This window comes from Clarias gariepinus, chromosome 6 (assembly GCF_024256425.1).
Source record: "Clarias gariepinus isolate MV-2021 ecotype Netherlands chromosome 6, CGAR_prim_01v2, whole genome shotgun sequence".
In the NCBI taxonomy this organism is placed as follows: domain Eukaryota; kingdom Metazoa; phylum Chordata; class Actinopteri; order Siluriformes; family Clariidae; genus Clarias; species Clarias gariepinus.
In genome coordinates, this window is record NC_071105.1 from 6,945,822 (window position 1) to 6,971,173 (window position 25,352).

A 25,352-nucleotide genomic window follows, 5' to 3' on the forward strand; every position below is an offset into this window, starting at 1 on the left:
CTATACGGACCTGATCATTCTCAGGCTGCCCTGGGGAGAGAAGCATAGGCTGTAATGGCAAGCGCCTGTTCTATCCATCTTTTAAGCAGCTTTATGTGATTCAATAGGGAGTGTTTCTATTACTGTGCTATTGCAGGCAGTAGTTTACAGGGCCAACCTTTTCAATAGAGTATGAACCTTACCAGCAAGTTAGAAATGTGTAGCTGGCATCTAGACAACATTAAAAGAATCTGATTGCCTAGATTGGGTGGTTGTAGGCACTGTTCTGTTTGACTATGTCCTGTTCTGTGGAAGTAGAAATGAACTGGACTCTTCTGAAGTGTTTAAGTGAACTTATATATGTCTGTGTTACTGTATGCATGTACTCATAGTCACTTTCATTTTTGTTAGAAATCTAGAAAGCCATCCACAGAGGTTGTTTAAGCAATATAATTTTCTCTGTCTGAGCTTTTATAGATACTTAAATTTCTTTTGATAACTTCTGTGATAGATCTCTAGTACAGTATGTGCAGATTATTAATGCACAGTCCAATGCAATCATTGAGAGGTGATACAATTTTGAACAATTTGACATTTAAATTATATTGCATAGAAATGTTTGTGACTTTTAATTTACTCCTTGGTTAGTACAAAGCATGTATACTCCATTTTTTCCATTAATTAATTCTACTAATAGCCTCAAACGAGCTTCATAAATCTGAACAGAAGTCATTCAAATGTTGAGGCCACCTAACTGGTAGGGAGACCTTTAAAGCAAGTTAGTTGCTTCTTTTAGTTTTGTTACGGAGGATATAAACAAGCAATCCTTTATCACTATCACTTTTTTACTCTTTTAAAAGTAATGACAAAAAATGCACCTTGCCGTGTTACTGAGAAAACAAAGCTGAAAGCCCTGAAGACTTCCCAGTATAAGAAAACAGATTTCTCACTAATGATGAAACCTTTCTCTCTAATAATGCTGAAAAAAAAAAAAAAAAATTGCGGAAGTCATAAGTTTGTAAAACATTCACAATACCCTGTGTACACTGTAAAATTAGAAATTATATCGTATATTAAAATGAGTCTATTAATACAAACCTTGTAGCTGAAACTAACATTGAATTTTTGACTAAAATCAGTTGTGCAAACTCTCCTTTTGATATTCCCTTATCTAAATTTCACACTCACCCCATACATTCAGTATTTGCGTTCGTTTAATCAGTTTTTAGGTCATCTTTTCATCAGCAAACAGTGTGCAATGTTAAAAACTATTTTTTTTCCCCTGGTTTAATGAGTTCTAAGGAACTGAGAAAATGTGTATTAAGTTTCAGAAACAGTGTTAAATATGTATTGTGCACATCTGTAATCAGATGTTAGTATAAAAACAGGCAGGGTTAACTTAATTAAACAAATCAAGATTTAACATGATTTATTTGTATTCATAGAATGAATATAAAAAAGGTATATCCTCTCATTAAGCAGGGGTGAATAGCACCGTTCTTTTTTCGTCAGAATTGGTACAAACCTCATAAAAAATGTTAATGTAACAAAATACTGCCATTAGGCTTTATGCATTCATGTTGGTCACAACCTTTGAAAGCCCATCTATTAAATTAGTGACTCATCAGAGTCCATCAACAGAAAAATCCAAATCACCTGCCCAAGTCTATTTTCTCTCAATACTTTCCACCACTGATGAAAAGAAACGTGTGATGAGTCATTATCATCCAAGTCTGCTGGATGGACGTTAATTAATACATGCTTTTACACAATGGATTTCTACTCACCGCACTTAGGAGTGGGCCAGGACACACTCAACACTACAATGGAAATGATTAATAATTTAATCATTGTGTTGAAAATGGTAATTTAACACATAGGCAGCTATTAGAAGGGGGAAAAAAAAACAGAACCATCACTGATGGTTAAGATAAAAAAAAAAAATCCACCTTATATTGTGTTATTTTTTATGTTTATGGTTTTTGTTAACATTTTATTAAGGAAAGTTCTAGTTTAGTAAGACACATTCACTGGATGAAGACAAGGTTGAGCACACGGTGAGAACAATAGAATACAAAACAACAAAAAGAAAATTCTACCATTTGCACGTGTCCTCCACAAACCTACTAAAAAACAAACAATTAGTACTAAATAATAATAAACTGTAGTTTAGACTGTAGTTTAATAGAAATTTTGACCCTATAGTGAGACAAGGCAGCACAGTGGCTTGATGGTTCGACTGTCGCCTTGCACCACCAGCGTTGGGGGTTGAATCTCTCCTCCAGTGTGAGTGTGAAATGTTTGCAGCCTCGGCGGCTGTCCTCCCACAGTCCAAAGCCATGCCGTGTAGCCTGACTGGCATTTCCAAATTGCCTGTAGCATGTGTGTGTGCTTGTGCTCTGTGACGAGTTGGCACCCCATCCAGGGTGTTTTTTGATGAGTGCCCTGAGTTTCTTTTCCACTAAAAACAAGCTGTACAATGACCTAGAGTAACTAGAGGAGTTTCCAATCTCATATCTTAAAAAAAAGGGGTAATTGGAATGAGACAGTAATAAAAAATTAAATTGTAAATTGTCTCATTCTATGACTGGGTGCATAAACTTTGTACGAGCTTAAAAGGTGTGAATGCCTAGATTCCCATAGATCTGCTAATTTGTGAGCTGAAAAACACCAGAATTGGTCCCACTCTCACCACATTTCCTTTTGTCCTAATTATTAAATCACATTTAAAGAAATAAAAATAAAAATAAAAAATAAAATAAATCCCGATGGAACGGTGTAACCTACTGTGTCAGTTTTTGATGCGGTATCAGTGACTTACCATGAATTCAGTATGTTTTTAGAATCATGATGGAGAATTAAAACACAGCCTACTGTATAACTCACTGAAAGAACGTCATAGTGATTCTCACAACATGGCATATGATTTTAGTAGCTAAAAGCTCAATACTCAATAGCATGATGTTAACTTTACTTAATATAGATATTGTAGGTTTTGCTCCCTGTTGACTCAAAGTCGAATGCTTAACAAGTTAATTTTACTAGGATAACATCAGAAATGTTGTCAAGATAAGAATGTATTAGTTGCCAAACAATGCAGAAAAACTAACGCTTTTATTATCTTAAATCACCCCTATCTTATCTACACTGCATTGGCTCCCAGTAAAAGTTTGCATTGATTTTAAAATACTACTATTGACCTATAAAGCATTAAATGGTTTTGCTCTACAGTACCTGAGTGAACGGATGGTGTTTTATGATTGTTGGTATCTCACATAATGAAAACTACAGGATGGGGGCAGAGGTCAAAAGTTTTGGAACATCCTTAGAAATTAATGTTCAGTCACAGTCTCAGTGTTTAAGTCTAGGCTGAAAACGTATTTATTTAGCAATTTTTTTTGTGAAAAGGTTTATCTTGGGTAAAGAAGCGCTGTTGTCTGCCAAATGCCTAAATGTAAGTAATCTGGGGGACTCGAGTGTCCTTGTGAACTCGTATGTTTGGATGCTGTCTTCCCCTACTCTCACTGATCACTCAGGTTTGATGACAGTGTAGTGGCTAGTTTCCTCACTTTCCTGGGAGTCCATGTCTGTGTTTTCTTCTGTCTCTCACTTTTAAATATGGTGTCAAAGTCAATCCTGATAGAGTCTCTGCTTGCACTGTGCACGAAATATACATCGACATTATACGTAATGTGTCTGTTAGCATAGCATGCTCTCTCTCTCACACACACACACACACACACTCTTTCTGTCAAGCTAGGCATGGCAGTCATACATATGCGTTCATGCAGATCGGAATTCATGTGACTTTTTGCCTCTGTGAATGCGTAGGGTACTAGCAGACATCAGGCCGCACCAGGAGCATGGGAATTTCAGTGTTAGCAAAAGCTGCTAAAACCACTAAGACATCTGGCTTTCTTCCTTTTTCTGAACCACATCATATACAGTTGACCATTTGCTTGTCGTCCTCCAGGGCAAAATCTCATCCCTTGAATGATATGAATGAGTGGTCCTATGAGCTCATCATGTGTTTTAGCCCAGGTGGCATAAGCAAAGATGTGCACATGTGTGCCATTTCAGGGGACAGATAGAATACATTCACATTAATAAAAGTCACGTGTAATTATAAATGTGTCATAACATGCAAATCCAATCTGACCAAACAATTCGAATTGACCAATGTGCCTTGTAGTGTTAACATACTGTAGCCATAGAAGCAATCGCTAAGCAGACAAAGTATTGCTTAAGATGACAAATGTAATGTTGTGTTTACTTGCTGAAAGTGCTTCAATTACTGGTTTTAAATATTGCTTTTGGCAGGCAGCTGCTCTCCCCTCTTTCCAGTACTGGAGAATGTGTCAATCTACTTTCACCCATGCTGGTGACTGCCAGTGTAAATAATGATTGTTAGAACTCCTGTGATGCTTATTGATACATATAATCAAATTTCCCAATGATGTCATGCTCTATATCAGAACTTGTGGAATGCGTCTAATCCAATCAGATTACTCTTTTGGAACAAACTGTTGTATAATTGAATTTGAAGCTTTCTAATTATTAAGCTTTTGTACTAAATGGCTGATATTTATGCCTGCTATTTTTGCCTGCTATCTATGCCATCTGCCAGAAACATAATGCCAAGGCATGATGAGTTTTAAACTGAAATGTACCTGTTGCCTTTCTCTGGCAAGAGTCTCTCTGTGAGGTCTGGGAGTCATGTGCTTCTTATCCTTTACAAAGTAACTGGGTTTATTGCAAATATACATACAATCACTGTTGACATTTTAAAGTAAATAAAATAAGTCTACTAATCCTTTTGATGGTCCTGTATCACTCTGTTGGAGACAATAAGCACTGCTGAGCGTTCACATCTTCTGGTTGATTAGCCTGCCTAATCCTCCTGTTATACAATTCTTGCATCATTTCCAAGCTGTAAATGTTGATTGCCAAAAGTAATTTAGGTGCATCAATGCCAAGTCGTCAGCTGGAGTCAGAGGCCCGCTTTCTCTGGCACGATCAGTGGTCTTGTTTTGAGTTGTTCTGTAAATAATAGTTTATGAGCGTAATAATATAGACATGCACTTAACATTCTATACATTTTGATAATTAAATTCCTCTGGATTGACGTTAGACCTTCATCTGCTGAGCAAAATGCTCATAATGATTTATGCTGCTTAAGGGTGTCAGCAACATACACCAAAGATAAAACATGTCATGAGCCGGACTGTGTAGTAAATTCATAACAGGATTTTAATGCACTTAGAGTATGATGGTGATATATGTACTCTGACTTCACTTTCCAACAATACAGATCTAGAGTTAAACTAGTGGGCAAATGATTGCATTTTTAGATATAACGCTTGATGTAGCTCATGCTTATAAAATGGATTTATTTTTCACAGCATTTAAATTCAAATATGCATCTTAATTTAGCTGTTTAAAGCATATGAGTATTGATGGGTAATTTTTTTTTTCCAGGAATAAATAAATAAATTAATAAAACCCTTAACCTCGACATCAGGATCAGCCAACATTCCTGTGTCCAGATGGTCTCTGTCTATCAGGGTAAATAAAAAAACGCATATTTAATGCATAATTACATGCATCATTTAGTATAATTTTGAGACACACACACACACACACACACACACACACACACACACACACACACACACACACACACAAATAAAAATAAATAAATGAATAACTTGCACCATATTTCCACCCACAAGGTGTATATGTTATGTACATGAAAAGTGTTGAGGTAATTTTATATTAACATATTCATAAGGGAAAGTGTGCCCATGTTTTAGGTTAATGATCACTCATTCACAATAAGTAATAGTTGCAGATTTGAAAAATATATAGTGTACTTAAGTCACTGATGTGGGAATGTTTACTAGTCAGACTGTTGGATGGGAAAAAAGAGAGACTATGCAAAAAGCTGTTACATTTTATTTGCTTTTATGAAAATGCTGTGTACTCACTCTCATGAAGCTATTTTTGTTATTTTTTAATTAGCCAGTATCACACAAGAATTGCTTTATTGCTGGAGGCATCACAGCTGTGCTATATCTAGCAATACAGCATGACCTTAAATGTGAAACTGCTTTTATGCAACAGTTCTGAAAATACCATTTATTATCAACAGATTATGATTTGCTTCTTTATTTATCCTGTTATTTTGCTCTCATATCATATATCCTTCTGTGATGGGTGGAACTTACATTACTTAGTGTAATTACTTGGAATAAAATTATTTTTTTAAATTTGACTGGTCATATGTAGCCAAAAGGTGAGAAGAAAAACCATGGAGGTGGTGGAAAATTCTGTAAATATTTTTAGGTATTTTATATACTCTTTTTATTTCCACTTATTCCATGTTAGAAATGGAAAGTTATTGCACTATGTAGGGGATAGTAGATCTAGAGCCAGAGCTTCTTACTATCTGCCATTCTCGAACTCAACCAAGCAGAGGAAAACCCAGCCTGTATTCAGAACCATGGTCAGCTCCACCTCAAGCACAGAAGGGACAGAGCTCCTCAACTCACAGTGGCTAGAAGCAAAACCTTCCATCTTGGTGTCAACAAGACTCAATAAAGGGATTAAAGTACATCAGCCTGGTAAGCACATGCTGGATGCAGGGGTCACAGTTCTTCTTCTCTGCACCCTCCTTTTTCAGACAATAGGAACCTTTAACCTGGGACAAATCACCAAGAAGGGGACTGCGCTGCGACCTTTCTGCCAGGAGTTATAGTGGGATTTGGGATACTGCCTAGTTTTAGATGCTAGTAAGCTTTTGTAGGATGACATAATTGTAAGGGCCATATTTCATTCTTGTGATTTGTTGTTATGTTTATCTTATTTCAGTTTATTAGTTAAGCATTAAGCATTAAGTATCATACATATAATTTGTATTGTGACATCATTTCATGGGTTGTTCTGTGACATCATCCCACAGTTATGCAGTTCCATGTCTATCACGCACGTTAGTTGTAGTTGTTGTTAAGACACGGAAGGATACAGAAAGGTGTGGAGCACACAAGCTTTTGACCGTGAGACAGTAAGCTAAAAGGAATACAGTAAAATAAGTTGTTGTAACTGTAATCTATCGAAGCTACAGAACACAGCAAGCGACTTGTCGTGACTACAGTGGATTTATGCAAGAAACTGTAACAACCGTTGTTTTTGATGTTGAAAATAAACAAGAGACAAAGAAATCAACGAAACGTCTGATGTCGTCAGTGACACTGTGTAACTAAAGACACGCGTCAGAACTTGTGAATAACATGCACCTACAATAATGTTAAATGTATTTTATTGCTAAAAGTGCTTTGGAAGAGTTGGATTTGGCAGGAAGCTGCTCTCTCCTTAGTACTGCAGACCGTACCAACTTACACTTAGTTAGTGTCATTAAAGATTGTATATCGCCTGAGATATGGAGTGATACATTTAGTTAAACTTCCCAGTGGTGTTACCATCTATTATCACCACTCATTGAATGCCTCTTGTCCAATCAGATTGCTTAGTTAAAACCAACTGTTGTATAGGGCTGAGAGCCATGAGTTGCATCTGACTATCTTAAGCAGTTAGTTTTGAGTCAGTTTAGTAGTTGGAGTTAAATTTATTAGAAAGAAACCCTCAAGACACTGCTATGGACATGCCACCCTTCTATCCATCATTACGTTTCCACAAGTTTCAAAATCACAAGTTTCAGGTGAGCTGTCAACGTATTCACATAAATTCAGTGCAAGTATGGTACTTTTAAAAATTTAAAATTTACCATGTGTTTACTTTTTTGAACATTTGTTAATTAAAAAAAAACATCTGTCGCTGCTAATTGCGTGGTTTAATGCATTATCTGTAGCCTAAAATAATTTTTTACTTATTATAATAAATAGTTTTTACTATAAAAAATATAACCTCGGACTACTGTACATATTCATAACATCAAAATTATAAATTCATAATTAGGTAGCAAGTACTTCCACAAAAAAAAACAAAAGATAAATAGAATTCTGCTTGTATCAGTATTTAACCTTTTTTGTTCTGGAAGCTAATTTACTGACTCATCTTCTATATCACTTTATCCTGTATTCAGTGTCGCGGGGGCCTGGAGCCTGTCCCAGGAGGCTTAGGGCACAAGGCAGGGTACACCCTGGACAGGGTGCCAATCTATTGCAGGGCACACACAGATACACTCACACACTCATTCACACACTACTGGCAATTTGGGAATGCCAAACAGTCTAATCTCCAGGTCTTTGGACTGTGGGAGGAAACTGGAATACCCGAAGGAAACCCACCAAGCACAGGGAGAACATGCAAACTCCATGCACACAGAGACGGGAAACGGGTGCTTACCACTACACCACAGTGCTGCCTGTTCTGGAAGCTCCAGATGAAAAAAAAAAGGCCAATAAAAATATCCAATTACCAATTATCTATACCACTAACTCTATGTCATGGGTTTAATGGGGGACCTGGGGCCTATTTCAGGGAACTTGAGGCACAAGGCAGGGTACACCATGGATGAGAGATGGTACACAGAGCACATGCACACACATAAACACACTCTCACACACCCATTTACATACAGGGAGCTTGGAAGAGAGATGCAAGGAAACAGTGTTAATCACTAGGATACCAGGTACAAATAGGTAAGTTAAGTGTAACAATTTCATAGTTTATTAACAGGATGTGAAATTATAATTAGGAGAATAGAGCCATGTTGGATCATTAGTGAGAAAGTGAAAGCTGCACCACAAGAAGTCACTCAGAAAGAGTTAAACAGTACAGCGGAAAGTGATGGTGCTTCTGCTATAAAAGCCGTATAAAAGCATTACCATGGATAATGAAAGATGGACACCTCCTCCTCCTATAAATTCAAAATATTTGCTAATAATACTGTAGGTAATAAAGTGAGATACTCAGACTCAGTGATTTTTGTAAAAATTGAATAAAGTGAAAGATGTATAGAGTGAAATATAGGAGGGCATGTTATGATAAAATAATATATTTTTATATTATAAAGCTTGTTGAATATGAGCAGTAGTGAAAATCTGGTTATAATGCAGAAGGACAACTTTTATTTAGGTTAAAGTTAGTTTTAAAAAAGTGGCTTTACTGTGTTTTTACCACTAGCTGCCTGACTGTGTTGCTGTGTCTATTGTGTCTCTGCAGTGCTATCAGGTTTTCTGTCAGCCTTACAATTTTCCAGCTTATCTCCTCCTTCCTTATTACGATTATTCCGATCCACTCATCCATTTTCTCTCGTCCATCTCAGTATCTCGCGCTGCACCCTCTCGCCTGTCTGATTTTATCAATCTGTCTCAATCAGAGTGGAGGAAAAGGCAGAGAAACCATTCTGAAGTATCATGATGACTTCACTGCACATCCTAACTAACAATGTGCCAGTGTGAAAGCTGTGTTTATACAGAGAGATCTGTTTTATTCACACTCCACACTAATTTCCTTTCTCCAAAACCTGAGAGCAGTGTTTGGTAAAGTGCAGGTATTGTGCATTGTGTTACATGCTAAGATGGTTTCATTTGTCTTGGTTTTTATTAAACAGTGATGGATCCTTCTGTTTGTGCTGCTACAGTAATGAGATGCTAAAAAAGATGGGATTCACTGTAGCGTGACGATTTGAGGTGAAGCATGCCAAGAGACGGAAACGCATAAATCAAGCTGCGGAGAACAAACACTCTGTCGTTCCTTTAGATGTCCTGTTCAATCGATCTGTTCGCTACCTAATTGCACTTCTGCCAAAATTGAAAATACAATTTCTGTTGCAAGGGAGCCAGAGCAGATAGAACAAGTGATCATAATTAACACGGCCAATATTCACACATTGGAGCATGTGAAGCAACTTTTCAAACATTTGTATGATCCAGAGTTAATGTGTTAACAATTAAAAATCAAAAACGATTAAAATCTAAAACCTGGTAGTGCAAAATGTGCTCTTTTATAATGATTTTTATAGTTGAATAGGATTTAATCATGTGTTATTGTTAATGTAAAGACCATTTTTAGAAATGTCTCCTCTTTCAGTGGGACATAATGACTGTTAACTACAAATGATTTTTACACTGCCAAAAAAAAAAAACTGCCAAAAAAAAAAAAAGTTGCATACTCTAAGATTTTATTTAATCACTTTTAGCATCGATTATGGCACACAATGTGGTGGCCAGTTCATTTGAGAAAATTATTTCTTAGTTCCTAGAAGCACTTATTCACAATTTAATCCCTGGAAGATGCTTGTGCCATCAGGGAAAAAAAAAAAAACTCCATAGATCATCGGGCTTCGGCTGACGTAATGTTGTTGGCACATTGATCTGACCAATGGAAGCAAACCCAGGGGATAACACTATAGAGGCTTGTACAGTGGACACTTTCAAAGATAGGTGCATCACATCATGCGCTTCCCTTTTTACCCCACTTACTCTGGGGTAGGGTCAATCTGGACAGATCAGACTACATCTCTACATAAGGATTGGACTTTGGATCAATATATAAAAAAAATCACCAAAGCCATTTTTTTATGATTATTTTCACCACCAAGTGGTTCTAAATAATGGGTTCTTAACCCAGTTCCTTAGTGATTTCTGAATATTTAATGCAGCCCAATGATTTAACGCTTCGAAAATGATGACTGGAAGCACGGTGGTGTAGTGGTTTCCACTGTCGCCTTGCGTCTTCAGGGTCCGGGTTCAATTCCCGACTAGGCTTAATTCCCGTCTCTGTGTGCATGGAGTTTGCATGTTCTCCCTGTGTTTAGTGGTACTCCGGTTTCCTTTCACAGTTCGTAGATAGGCGGGTTAGGTTATAGGCGTTTCCAAATTGAGTGTGTGTATGTCTGTGTGCCCTGTGATGGATTGGCACCCTGTCCTGATTGTACCCTCTCTCGTGCCCTAAGCTCCCTGGGATTGGCTCCAGGTCCCTGTGACCCTGAATACAGGATAAAGCGGTATAAATAATGAGTGAAATGGTGACTTTTTTTTTGCCGAGGCAGTGTATATCCATCATTACTGAAATAAAAAAATGAGTTAATTTTATTAAAAAAAGTTAACAATTTACGATAAATAAGAAAAATAAACATTTCACACATCTTAAAGAAAAAAACCTAGATAATGATTACTGATTACTATTTTATCTACTTCCTGTTTGTTTCTCATTATAATACTTTCCAAAATTGTGCTTGATTGTTCTTTGAATTTTGTCACATGTCCTTCAGCCTGTGAGCTAGAAATTGATTCTACCCAGAGGGATTTGGAGACAGGATGCAAGAAGCTGGGAATGAAAAAGAGAATGGACAAATACAAAAATAAGACACACTCTTATGTGGTGCTTTCACATATTCAATGTTTAGTCTGTTTGAATCCAACTGGTGTGGTTCACTGGTGCAGAAAACAGCAACCACATTTAGGAATATCTGAGGAAGGTGGCCTCGGACTGCTTCCGAGTGAATTCTAGTGTGACTTGATTGCAATGAGAAGGCAATTCAATGCTGCATCACCCAGTCTTGGGAAGTCAACCGAACATGCTGTATTTGGGATTACATGCATAATGTTTTAGAGATGCAAGCTGCTACACATACACACAATGCAAACTGAACTAAAGGAAATAGCTGCAGTAATGCAGTGTTTTTATATATAAACCAACACCCAAAAGTAACAACAAGTGTTTTTTTTTAGACTTACATGCCACTCAAATTTGTTTTCTAAATATAATGTTTTTATAAAGGATTTTTTTTCTATATATATACGATTATTGTACAATATTATAATTTACTTTTTTTTAAATGTCTTTTTTAATTTGTCCTTGCATTTGTATTGATGCCATTCAGCAGACAAACTTATTCAGAGCCACTTTAATTATCTCATTTATACACCAAACCAACTGAGGGTTAAAAGACTTGCTCAAGGGCTTAGCAGTGGCAGCATGGGATTTGAACTCATGACCCTCTGATCAGTAGTCCAAAGTCTAAACTACTGAGCTGCTACAACCTTGGAGTTTCATTACTTTGTAAAAATGTCCCTGGTGTTTACTCTTGGCTGCCAGTTTGGCATTTGAATATTTGAGAGGGGAATTGCTTATACTGCTCTCTGACCCTCACTATGGGTTTGGACAATCACTATACACAATGCCACCTCCACCCCCCCCCCTTCCCCCTGAAAAACAAACAAACAAACAAACAAAAAACAACTCAGTGACACGATTCAAAAGGCTCCTGAGAGTTCCCAATGTAACAAGAAAGAACAATTTCTATCTTTATGAATATCATCCTACTCTCAATTACCACAATTTCTCCATTATCTATGACTCATAGCTAAGCAATTTAGAAGCTGTACAATTTAATATTAACATATATTATTATTATTATTATTATTATTATTATTATTATTATTATTATTATTATTGTTATTATTACGTTATAAGATAAATTATTGAATTAATATTAATATTAACATATGTGCTATTCTTGTATATAATACATGTGTGTGTATATAAACAGTATATACAGTCCTGTCCAAAAGTCTTGGGATACTTTCCTTTATATTTTGCTTCCCAAGAGCCAGATTATATGTTATATATATATATATATATATATATATATATATATATATATATATATATATATATATATATATTTTTTTTTTTTTTTTTTTTTAATATAGTCTTAGAAATAGTTGTCCAGACTTCTTAAAATAATTTTTTGTCTCTCGTTTCCAGGCCAGTTCCTGTACCTGCACAGTTTCAGAGGAATGTTTTTGTTTGTTTGTGTCTGTTTGTTTATTTGTTTGTCAAGCATTAATGTAACCTAGAAATCATTTACTCATAAAATAAATTAATATATTAAAAAAATATATCTTTAGGCACTATGCAGCCTGTTACAGCAAAAATTTTTTCCAATTTCTTCAACATACATATATCATTAAATTTTATTTAATATGAAAAAAATAAGGGGTGGATCGATACATGTGCACAGCAATTTTATGTATAAAATCATAAAATCGGACCACAGCAGGTCGTTATTTACTCAACAAAAACTAAACAATAAACGTGGGTAAGACTAAGTACCTTCCGGTAGTTTTTATGAGGGTTAGTTGCAGCCCGGGACTTCTAACCATCAGCCCGTGATTAATTGAACATCAGTAGGTGTGCAGACCTTTATCAAAGCAGAAGGTCCTTTAAGACCTGACTAAGGATGTTAAATGCTTCAGGAGAGCAGTATTAGAGAAAGACGGTAAAAACATGGTTTGCTTCTAAGGGTTGATAAGAGAAACCTGAATAAAGTAAACAAAACTGCATTGGAACAAAGTATAACAACCATGATTATGTTTGTTTATATACCAGAGTATTGTTTATACACCAGAGTATTCTAGAGGCAACTGCAAGGCCTGTGTGCTGACAGCTAAAACATGGTATCAATTTGGTCATGAAACAGAACGATGATCCAACACATGTAACTCTACATCAGAATGGCTGAAAAATAAAGGAATAAACATTTTGCAATGAACTTCTCAAAGTCTAAAGGACAGGCTGTGGCATGACCTTAACAGAACTAGGAAAACTGGATTACCAAATTGCTACTAATACATTTTTTTATTTATTTGTGAATATACACTCTGCTCTTACTTGATTTGTTGGCTTTTGTCATTTTGTTGCATGTTACTTTGCTTGTGTAATGAATGAACAGTAAGAGGCATGCTGTAGAATGTTCCATAAAAGCTAAGGTTTTCTTCGCTACTGTTGCCTCTGGCTTGCTCATTACGGATCCAAATATAGATACAGATTTCTGTAAAAGGGCTTTGTGTTATCTATTTTTATATCAACTATACAAATAAAAAGGTTTATTTTATTCATCTTGACAACATACTTCTTTATAATCTTACTCTGTCCCTGCCACACCCTAATATTTCTGAAAATTCAGTTAAATAAAACACTTTTAAACATAACCAAGTGTAATGGACAACAATTACATATACAAAAAAACTATAGATTAATTAACTATCATTCCTGCAATTTTTTTTTTGTTCACCAAGCACACTGTTAGCATGATTTCGTTTTTATTTGAGACACTAGTCAATAACATAAAAAATATCATTTCTACAGAGTAATGGTTTATTAGCCATCAGTAATTAGATGGGTTGTGAAAAATTCATTGGCCTTACACTATGAAAGGCAAAATATATAACTCAGTCAATAAAATGTGTTATTTTGGTAGTAGTTCGATAACTCATTCTCATCAACAAGCCACAAATCCACCTCAAAATTGTCTAATTCATCACAATTAGGGTAAAATTAGAGAGGCAAAGTTTTATTGAACTTTTTATCGAGCTCCTTTCTGTTGCTGGGTGAATAAAGTTGAACCGATTTGATCAAATGATTCAACTTCAGATAGAGAGACTACTTTTTGATCATTTGGGTAAGATATCACATTTTCTGGTAAATACATTTTAATATGTTAGTAATATGATTGTGGTGGCTTGATAGCATTGTGGTTAGCACTGTGGCTTTGCATCTCCAGGGTGTGGGGTTTGATTCCAGCCTTGGGTCTGTGTGCATTGAGTTTGCATGTTCTCCCTGTGCTTGGTCTCCTGTCACAGTCCAAAGACATTCAGCATAGACTAATTGGCATTTTCATATAATCCATGTGTGTGTGTGTGAACTGAAATGGACTGGCACCCCATCCAGGACGTACACCTAGTGGTCGGAATAACCTGGGATAGTGTTCATGGCTCTCGTGTCCCTGAACAGGATAAACAGCATAAAGAATGAGTGAAAAAGTATAATGAGTAATGTAATGGCTTTTTGTTGTTTTGTTAGGAATACATGATTTATGACAAAGCTGCACTCTTACAAGCAAATGTGAGAAATGTTTGTTTGACTGGTTTATTATACATTTTAAACTTCTGCCTCTAGTCAAATGGGTTTTATATGGGATTCCATCATAAAGCTTTAATGCATTGGAACTGAATTGAATTTCTTTCAGCACCATAAGACACTATGGGACTATACAAAGTGCAAATACATAAAAAGCAGAGAATGACTGCAAAATACACAGGGCAATACACAAATATGACACTAAATATTGAAGGATGTTAAACAATAACTACACAGGATGACAGGACAGTACTGGATGCACACATATGATGCTTTACAGGCAGCTTTACCTGTGCTATGAGCTCTGCACAAACTATCATTTTCAACTATATGATTATATACACATATATACAGTGGTGTGAAAAACTATTTGCCCCCTTCCTGATTTCTTATTCTTTTGCATGTTTGTCACACTTAAATGTTTCTGATCATCAAACACATTTAACTATTAGTCAAAGATAACACAAGTAAACACAAAATGCAGTTTTTAAATGATGGTTTTTATTATTTAGGGAGAAAAAAAATCCAAACTTACATGGCCCTGTGTGAAAAAGTAATTGCCCCCTGAACCTAATAACTGGTTGGGCCACCCTTAGCAGCAATAACTGCAATCAAGTGTTTGCGATAACTTGCAACGAGTCTTTTACAGAGCTCTGGAGGAATTTTGGCCCACTCATCTTTGCAGAATTGTTGTAATTCATCTTTATTTGAGAGTTTTCTAGCATGAACCGCCTTTTTAAGGTCATGCCACAACATCTCAATAGGATTCAGGTCAGGACTTTGACTGGGCCACTCCAAAGTCTTCATTTTGTTTTTCTTCAGCCATTCAGAGGTGGATTTGCTGGTGTGTTTTGGGTCATTGTCCTGCTGCAGCACCCAAGATCGCTTCAGCTTGAGTTGCCGAACAGATGGCCGGACATTCTCCTTCAGGATTTTTTGGTAGACAGTAGAATTCATGGTTCCATCTATTACAGCAAGCCTTCCAGGTCCTGAAGCAGCAAAACAACCCCAGACCATCACACTACCACCACCATATTTTACTGTTGGTATGGTGTTCTTTTTCTGAAATGCTGTGTTACTTTTACGCCAGATGTAACGGGACACGCACCTTCCAAAAAGTTCAACTTTTGTCTCGTCGGTCCACAAAGTATTTTCCCAAAAGTCTTGGCAATCATTGAGATGTTTTTTAGCAAAATTGAGACGAGCCTTGATGTTCTTTTTGCTTAAGTGGTTTGCGCCTTGGAAATCTGCCATGCAGGCCGTTTTTGCCCAGTCTCTTTCTTATGGTGGAGTCGTGAACACTGACCTTAATTGAGGCAAGTGAGGCCTGCAGTTCTTTAGATGTTGTCCTGGGGTCTTTTGTGGCCTCTCGGATGAGTTGTCTCTGCGCTCTTGGGGTAATTTTGGTCGGCCGGCCACTCCTGGGAAGGTTCACCACTGTTCCATGTTTTTGCCATTTGTGGATAATGGCTCTCACTGTGGTTCGCTGGAGTCCCAAGGCTTTGGAAATGGCTTTATAACCTTTACCAGCCTGATAGATCTCAATTACTTTTGTTCTCATTTTTTTCTGAATTTCTTTGGATCTTGGCATGATGTCTAGCTTTTGAGGTGCTTTTGGTCTACTTCTCTGTGTCAGGTAGCTCCTATTTAAGTGATTTTTTGATTGAAACAGGTGTGGCAGTAATCAGGCCTGGGGGTGACTACAGAAATTGAACTTTTAACTGTGATAAACCACAGTTAAGTTATTTTTTAACAAGGGGGGGCAATTACTTTTTCACACAGGGCCATGTAGATTTGGAGGTTTTTTTCTCCCTTAATAACATAATCTTCATTTAAAAACTGCATTTTGTGTTCAATTATGTTATCTTTGACTAATAGTTAACGGTTTTTGATGAGCAGAAACATTTAAGTGTGACAAACATGCAAAAGAATAAGAAATCAGGAAGGGGGCAAATAGTTTTTCACACCACTGTATATGTGTGTGTGTGTGTGTGTGTGTGTTAATGTTTCCTCACAGTACAATCAGTACAGTTAATATATTTATTTTGTTTACTCATTTTTTTTTTAAGCCTGACTTATTCAGTATGCACTGACAATTAATTTCATTAGTTAATTTTATTCATTGCTATCACTCCTAACTCTGGTGCTCTGTATGATGTCCTGGGTTATTAAATCAAGCTCAAGCTATTCTAACTATACTGCCAACATGGTGGGACACAGACCATGCCATCCATGGGGAACATTACACACCATCAGCACCACCATAATCCTGTTACCTAGGATGAAAAAAGGAGCTTGACTGGAAACTAAGCTACAGAAAATTCACAACTAGAAACAATTTCTGATTATGACACTTGTCTTTATATAGGTTATAATAATAATAATAATAATAATAATAATTATTATTATTATTATTATTATTATTATTATTATTGTTGTTGTTGTTGTTGTTATAATTATTATTATTATTATTATTATTATTATTATTATTATTATTATTAAATCCTTTGGCAGCATAGTGGTAAGCATCTCCAGGTTTGGGGGTTTGATTCCTGACTTTCATCTGTAGGCAGAGTTTGCATATTCTCCCCGTGCTTGGTAGGTTTCCTCCCACAGTCCAAAGACATGCAGATTAGGCTAATTGGCATTCCCAAGTTGCCTGTAGTGTGTGAATGTACCCCGCCTCATGCCCAATGTTTCCTGGGATAGATTGCAGGCTTCATGCATCTCCCTACAGGATACAGTGGTATAAAAATAAATAAATAAATGAATTATGTTTTTTAGAGCAAGTTTTCAATCATGGAGCCATGAGAGATTATGGCATGCTACAGAGGAGGTGAGCTGTCCAGGGAAGTGTTTACACCAGGTGATGCAACAAGGAATGACACACAGGTCTCTGCTCTTTCATATTAATGACAATTAAATATAGTCTTCCAATTGTAGTAAGAAGCAGATGTACACACACAGTGGGGGAAATAAGTATTTGATCCCCTACAGATTTTCTTTAGTTTGCCCACTTACAAAGAAATGAAGGGTCTATAATTTCTATCACAGGTTCATGGTAAAGGATTAACAGAATATCAACCAAAAATCCAGAAAAAGCACATGATACAAATGTTATAAATTAAGTTGCATTTCAATGAGGGAAATAAGTATTTGATCCCCTACCAACCAACAATAAGTCTGCCTCTCACAGACTGGTTATGTGCTCTTGTGGTACACATATTAATTTAAGAAGGTGCTCCTGTCCACAAAATCTATCTTCCATTTAAACCTCACCACCATCAGCAAGATCAAAGAGCTGTCAAAGCAAGCCAGAACCAAGATTTTAGACCTGCACAAGGCTGGAATGGGCTACAAGACCATCAGTTAGAAGCTTGGTGAGAAGAAGACAACTGCTGGAGCGATTATTTACAAATGGAAGAAATACAAAGTAACCATTAATGGCCCTATATGCAAGATTTCACCTCATGGAGTAAAAATAACCATAAGAAAAATGAGGGAGCAGCCCAGGACACAAGGGAGGAGCTTGTGAATGACCCCAAGGCAGTTGGGAGCACAATCACTAAACAAACCATTGATAACACAATACGCCTGTATGGATTAAAATCCTTCAGCGCAGCAAGGCTTCCCCTCCTCAAGAAGACACATGTACTGACCTGTTTGAGGTTTGCCAATGAACAAAGAAAGATTGGGATAAACTGCTGTGATCAGATGAGATCAAAATTTAGCTCTTTGTCATTAACTCGACTTGCTGTTCTCGGAGGAAGAAAAATGCTGACTATGACACTAAGAACACCACAGTCCCGACAGTCAAGCACATAGGTGGAAACATTATTCTTTGGGGCTGTTTATCTGCTTAAGGTACATATTGACTTTGCTGCACTGAGGGACCAATGGATGAGGCCATGTGTTGTTAAATTTTGGATGAGAACCTCCTGAAGATGGGTTGTGGGAGGGTCTTCCAGCATGAAAATGACCCCAAACATACTGCCAAGGGAACTAAGGAGTGGCTCAAGAATAAGCACATTAAGGTCATGGAGTGGTCTAGCCAGTCTTCAGACCTTAATCCAATAGAAAATTCACAGAGAGAGCTGTAACTTCATGTTTCCAAGCGACAGGCGAGGAACCTTAAACATTTAGAGAAAATCTGTAAAAAAGAGTGGATCAAAATGCATCCCAAGATGTGTGCAAATCTGGTAAACAACTATAAGAAACGTCTTTCCACTGTGCTTTCCAGCTAGGGTTTCTCTACCAAGTACTAAGTCATGTTTTGCTTGGGGATCAAATACTTATTTCTCTCATTGAAATGCAACTTAATTCATAACATTTGTATTATGTGCTTTTTCTGGATTTTTGGTTGATATTCTGTCTCAAACCTTTACCATAAACCTATGATAAAAATTATAGACCCTTCATTTCTTTGTACGTGGGAAAACTTAGAAAATCTGTAGGAAATCAAATACTTATTTCCCTCACTGTATAAAGAAAATGTATTCTGCAATTACAAGATTTTTTTTTTTGCATATGCAGTATGTTTTTATACCCACCTGTTTTGTGTGAATATTGAATTTAAGCAAAGGAAGAGGAAAGGAAGAGTCAAATTAGAAAAAAAAATGTGGATGGAGAGAATATGATAAAGTAAGCAAACTCCATCTTTCTCTCTAGAACTATTTTTCCTGTTTCTTTGTCTATCACTCTGTCCATCTGTCTCTATTTGCAGTGAATAAATGTTATGGATGATTGGCTGCTGGTAATAGGAATGAGTCAGCTAGTGTCACTTAGAAAGGTCAGAATCTGACACGGAAAAAGAGAGGAATACAGAGATGGACAGACAGGGACAGATATGCATGTTTCCCATTAACTAGGATTCTACCTCATTCTTCCTCTTTAATTTGGATAGGGGTGGGGACAATATTTGGGGGCCACTATGGCAAAAAACAAAAAAAAAACATTATATATACCAACATTGGCACCCATGCAGCATACAAACATGGCTAATGAGGACTCCCAGTACTGGATCACCTGAGTTCTAAACTAGACACACCCATTAAACAATTACACCTAAGTATAAATACCACTCAGAGGCAATAGAGCAAAGTCCAAAGTACATAATATCATAAGTTTTACAGATGCAGTATGCCAATAATTAATTGTTTGATCGCCATATTGTGTTTGACACTCAGTTTGTTTGATGAATAATGATACTTTCTGTTGTCCCCTTGTTTGCTGATCGGCCCCCTGTTGCCTGTTTATTGTTTTCTGCTTCTGGATTATGAACCCGAATGCAGTGGAAGATTTTAACTTATGTGAAGCAGTCTTGAAACACGCATGAGTCCTGAATGAATTATGACAAGAGATGGCACAACTCAAGATGGACATACTACAGCTCCCACGTGATCAAGAACACCAAAATCAACTCCATAAGTAGGCTCAGACACTTCAGGTAGAGACTTGTCAGGCAAATATATCTATACAAGCTACCACCTTCTGCCAATGATTGTAGCTCACCCTGACAAGTATGCCAGAGATCCTGCCAGGTGTCAATGGTTTCTCTTACTATATTCCCCTTTATTTTATTGGACAGGAAGATGTCGGAGTCCAGACAATTCTCACAGTTCATCACACTGCTGAGTGCAAACATCATTTCATTTGATAACTTACTGGAATTGTTTAAAACAGTGTTGGTTCATGTACCGGGATGCAAGGAAGTGGAAGGACAACCACTGTCCCTTAGGCTGGGAAAATATGCTTTGGACGTCTGCAATATTGCTGCTCAATGAGGTTGGCATAAAAGGGATGTTTCACAGAGGGTGTTTTCGTATCAGAGACTGATCATCAATGCCGCAAGAGAAAGCACCTGTGCTAGTTCTGTGGCAGTAGTCAACATACCATTTCCAACTGCCCAGTAACATCCAAGTCTACAGGACTGAAAACTAGACCAGAATGATCCAGTTCCTCTGCTTGCATTCAATCATTACTCAGCATATCAATAATCAGACAAGGTTTTCTTTGTTTCAGCACCAATTGATTTAGGTGCAGCCCGAAATTTTAGGAACCAAACCCTAGCCTCTGAGCATCAGATCTATTTAATTCCACTACAACACCCTTTAAACATGAAGCACTTTGATAAAAACCCAAATGGAAAAGCATATACCCATCCCCTTCAATGATTTCAGTTGTTTTCTTATTTGTGAGAAAAAAGGGGGCATATTAAGGCTATTGTTGGACTAGAGAGACCTGAACAAGATCTCAGTAATATACCACTACCCATTACCACTAGTCCCAGCTGCTTTAGCAAAACTGAGAGAAGCCTGGATATTCATTAAACCGGACATACACAGTGCATACAACCTCATTACAATCTATGAAAAGAATGAGTGGGAAACAGCATTCAGTACTTTATCAGGGCACTATGAGTATTGCATCATGGCTAATGGATTATCCTCTGCCACAGCAGTGTTTAAAATTCTCATAAAATATGTTCTGAGAGATATGGCAGGAAAATTTGTTGTTACAAAAAAAAATTATGATAATCTGATCTTCTCCCTGACCCTTCAACTCATATTAACCATGTCTAAAAGTTATTAAACCAGTTGAAAACGACATAATATTCATCAACAGGGAAGAATGTGTGTTCCATGTTACAACGGTTTTGCTCCTGGGCTAGGTGACTGGACAAGAGGGGTTGCAAATGGATCAAACAACGGTAGTTTTTTAATAAAATTTCATTTCGATTTATTAGAAATTTAAGCCAAACTGCCATTTCACTGACCAATTTCTGCAAAAGAAATAAAAGGAAATTGAGGTAAACTTTAAATAGCCATACTGCATCCACAAAACTAAAGAAAGTCTTTACATTTGCACCCTCCTAAAACACCCAGAGCTGTCTAAGCCATTCATAGTGGAGGTAGATGCTTCAGAAGTAGTAGTAGGAGCAATAATGTCACAGAAATTTGGGGAAAAGCCCAAAGTACAACCCAGATTGTTTTTTTTTTTTTTGTATCTAGCCAACATCAAAACATTCAAAAGAATGAATGCAAGCCAGGCCAGATAGAAACTTTTTTTTTTTTTTTACACCTTTATCTATTACACTGGGTCCAAAAACACTAAAATAGCTTCACTATCACAGATATATGACACTTTACCCTGGGAACGAAAGGAGGACAGTGTAATTACAGAGCACGAAATCATTTGATTACTAATGTGGAAAATTAAACAATAAAAACCTCTTTAGCCATACAACATGATGAAAAAAAAAACAACAACACTTCCATGTATTGTAATATGAACAGTTACATTGCCTCGTGTTCTGCATGGGCAGAAGCAAAGGTACCTTGATCCCTTCCTACAGGAAAACTAATGCCATTACCAAGCCAGCAAAGACCCTGGTCTCACATTTCAATAGACTTGCAGTCACAGATTTACCCAAATCACAGGGGAATACAGTGATCATGGAAATCTCAGACTGTTTCTCAAAATCCTTGCACTCGAGCCCACTCCCCACAGCTTTTACAGACAGTGGAAATAATCTCTTAAAACATGTTCAGATATTTTGGTATACTGAGAACATAATGAGTGACAGGTGCCCTCAAGTAACGTCAGAAGTATGGAGAGAATTCATAGAAAAGAGCTCCACAGTTAGTCTAACATCAGGATATATATATATATACACACCATTTAAATTATGACAGAACAAATAAGGAATTAAGTCAACAAAAACTGGTACATAACCAAGAAAATGTTATAAAATTTTAATTCTTTAAAGTAGCGTCCTTTTGCCTTGATGACTGCATTGTACACTCTTGCCATTCTCTCAGTCAGCCTCATTAGGTACTCACCTGAAATGGTTTTCCAACAATCTTGAAGGAGTTCTCAAAGGTGATGAATACTTTTTGGATTATCAGGGTGATTCAAATGAGTGGTGATTGTGGAATCCAGGCCATCTGTAGCACTCTGGTTCTTGGACAAATAGCTCTTACATAACCTAGAGGTGTGTTTAGGGTCATTGTCCTTTCGGAAAACTAATCATGGTCCCATTGAGTGCAAACCAGATGGGATGACAGATCCTTACAAAATGCAATGGTACAGTAGCCATGCCCTCAGTCTTAACTAAGACATCAACAGTGTCACCAGCAAACCATCCCCACATCATCACACCTCCTCCTCTATGCTTCACTGTTTGAACCACACTTCCAGGAACCATCTGTTTTCCCTCGCTATTTCTAATAAAAACATGTTTTTTAAAACCAAAAATCTTAAATTAAAACTGACTTATCACACCAAGATTTACACCAGACATTTTTTCACTGGTTTGAAAACCCTTGTGTTTCTTGGACCATGCAAGTCTATTCTGCTTGTTTTTCCTCGAAATGGTGGTTTCTTCCAAAGAATGGGTTCTTTGCCACAATTTACAGTAACCATGATGGGTTGACCCATGCAGGCTCCTCTAAACAGGGGATCTTGAACTCTAAAAAGCACTTATGTGGGCCCTTATTCTGGGTTGCTGTAAATTGGTCTGAGGTTGTCATTTTAAAAAACGTATCCCCTCAAGCAGTGGTAGCTTTTCAGTCTTCTGTTTCTGGAACAGTCCTCATGGGAGCAAGTTTCATGAGAGAGTTTGCCATAAGATATGTATTTGTACAGAAGTTGTAGTCGCACATTAGGGCTACATGACAACTGATGATCTAAAGCACCAAGAAGTGTCACAAATTAACTTTGTACAATATATTAACTAACAATAATTATTAACAAAACAATAAATAATAATAATTATTAATTATTATTATTAATAAATACTATATAATTATATATACTGTATATATATACTTGGATTGGCTGCTTTTCTCCTCTCCATTATTTTCTAAAGTTCTACTAGAAGACTTTTTTAAAATAGTACACGATTCATTACTATAATTTAATTTCTTCACATTCAACATTTCATTTCCCCCACAGTACGCACCAGATGAGGTCTTTATTCAGTCTGTATATTCATTTAGTCTGTTAAAATTAAGTAATAATTCTTACATTTCTCACATTCATCCTTCAAAGGAAATATTGCAAACTAAAATCGTAAATCATCCTTGGAATGTTTATATTTGCACCGCTGTACTCTCATTTAAAGTACCGATCATACAATCTTCAGAACTCTTTTATGAACTGACGCAAATGTTTTTAATGCTATTTTTCCGCACATTCATGTGCATGGATATATACGCATGATTTCTGGGCAGTACTCAAGCATCCAGTCCACCAGTTAACACACGAAAAAAAATCATGTTGGTAACAAACCATTCTATTTTATTCTATTTAAAAAAAAAAAGATTTTGTACTAGCAAATCTATTTCTATATGCTTATAACCTTAAAGCTGTGATGTAAATAAAATGTGCAAAAAACAGTAGCAAAAGTAAAATTCCTCAACAGGATTTCTGAGCATCCTTTTTATTATTAATGACTACAAAACTTGGATGAAAGCCATAATGTGCTCAAACAGAATTTTAATTGAATTTTTGCTCTAACATGGGACACATGGCAACTGTGTAATACACTGACAGAGAAAGCTGTTAAGCGCATGAGTAAACTGTTGCAATTCAACTAGGAAATAAAACATTACACATAAGCAAGTTACTGTTAAGTTAAGCATATAGAAAGTTTTGTAAAATATGTCCTTCAACACTTACCTACATCTCCAATTGGGGTCCACACTTGACTGAACTTATATTACACAACCCTACATGTACATATGCACAGTCTGTGATTTTCACATACATTTCAATACATTTCAACCGTGTAGAGAAAAATCCTGTGGGACTTAATGTCTCATAACATCAGACCATCAGGTATGTTTTTTTTTTTACCCTAAATGAGTGTTAGTGGCTCCTAAAAGCATAGTGAAGTAAGAAAATAACCTTTATTGCCACAGTCACACTCTGATAAAGAGGTCTCTGTGCATTTATTAAGTTCATGCTACTTCCTAGCCATGTCTCTCTCAGGTTCTTAGTGTCTATCATGTTGTCAAAATTTTCCTCTTACACTCGAACTGAGTTATATGGTGGCCGAGAAGTGCAAAACAAAATACAACCGAAAACAATAACAAATTTAAAAAACTAAATAACAAAGTAAAAACAAAATAACAAAACTGAAAACAAAATAACTAATTCAAAACTAAATAACAACACCAAAAACAAAAAACAAACACAAACAAAAAAAAATGAAAACAATCAGAAAACACAACGACATATCCAAATACAAAATACCAAATGAGAAAACACAAATGACAATTCAGTCAAACCCGGAAAAGGTAGGTATAGTTTGTGAATGAAGTTCTTATCACTGATTGGATAATAGATCTGTCACTCAATTGTCCAATTAGCCGTAAGAATCAACACTCACACCTATGTGTGGTTTGCTAATAAAATTATTTTTGCTGATCATTAATGGCAGATGTCTTGTCCAATCAGCGGTAAGGATGTAATTCGCAAAC